General features: G+C 24.9%; 1 protein-coding gene across 1 annotated transcript in view; it reads right to left on the reverse strand.

Annotated features, from left to right (window-relative positions):
• Positions 1-1315, reverse strand: part of LOC105449066 — a 37051-nt gene that overhangs the window by 1345 nt on the left and 34391 nt on the right. The gene's annotated exons all lie outside the window — the stretch shown is intronic.

The following is a 1315-nucleotide window of genomic DNA, read 5'->3' on the forward strand; positions in this document are numbered from 1 at the left end:
TATATATATATATATATATATAATTGAATTAAATATACTATATAATACGCGCATATAATAATACATAATATGTACAAAATATATACAATAATATAAAATATACAAAATATAAAATAACGAATGTACAAATACTTTTTAGAAAACGTACCATGGCATATAATTTTTCTACCACATTATACGATCAAGTATATACTCAATATGCTGAATACAACATTTTATATATTTCATAGGTGCACTTAGGCGAGGGTATTTTTCTCGATAAAGACAAATGGGAGTACATCAATGAAAAAGAAGACTCGATGTTTATAAAAGATTTACTTCTTGTGATATGGCGAAATCCGAATGTATTGGTGAATCGCTGTTTAGACGACAAAAAAACATTAAAACAACTACCAGGAAAGTCTCCCCGGAAGAAGTTGACACCAAAAAAAATAAAATTACTCGAAGGTTCATTGTTGTAATTCTTTTATGATTATCATTATTATTATTAATATTATTATCATTGTTGTTGTATTATATTATTTTTTTATGTTATTGTAGCAATATCATGTTATTTATTTATAGTTATTTGATTTTTTGAAATTTACAAATATCAGGCTTACTTTAAATTTTAATTAAATTACTTCCTTGAACTTATCTTATCTACATATGTATGAAACATTTTTCAGATGCCTACGTTCATCGAATGAAAAAAAAAGGACATGTTGATCATAGACATAATGAAAGGAAAAAAGAAAATTGGACGCTTTATAAGCGAAAAAATAAACGACCTGCAGAAGGCTTACGCGAGAAAGGAGAGTAAAAGGTAATTTAAACATATAATAGTTCAATATGATATTTATTTATGTATATTTTTTTTATACAAATATACATTTCTCTTTATTTTGGAAAAAAGGTACATGCAATTTAAGAAACAGCTTTTTATTGATCCATTTCATCAGGATGACTCATATTTGAATATAAATTTTACATTATTAAATTCAATAATATTTATACTTCCTTTATTATTGCAGAATCCCGCCTGAGAAAATTAACGAGAAAGTCAATGAAGAGGAGAGCTTTTAATGTGATAAAGCTTTAAAAAAAGTTACTTTTATTTTATTTTATAGTGCTGCATCGATGTTTTTCATATTTTATAATATTAACTGCAGTCAATGAAGAGGAGAGCTTTTAATGTGATAAAGCTTTAAAAAAAGTTACTTTTATTTTATTTTATAGTGCTGCATCGATGTTTTTCATATTTTATAATATTAACTGCAGTCAATGAAGAGGAGATTTTAATGTAATGAAGCTTTAAAAAAAGTTACTCTTATTT

Source organism: Wasmannia auropunctata, unplaced genomic scaffold (assembly GCF_000956235.1).
Source record: "Wasmannia auropunctata unplaced genomic scaffold, wasmannia.A_1.0 LD336078.1, whole genome shotgun sequence".
Classification (NCBI taxonomy): Eukaryota; Metazoa; Arthropoda; class Insecta; order Hymenoptera; family Formicidae; genus Wasmannia; species Wasmannia auropunctata.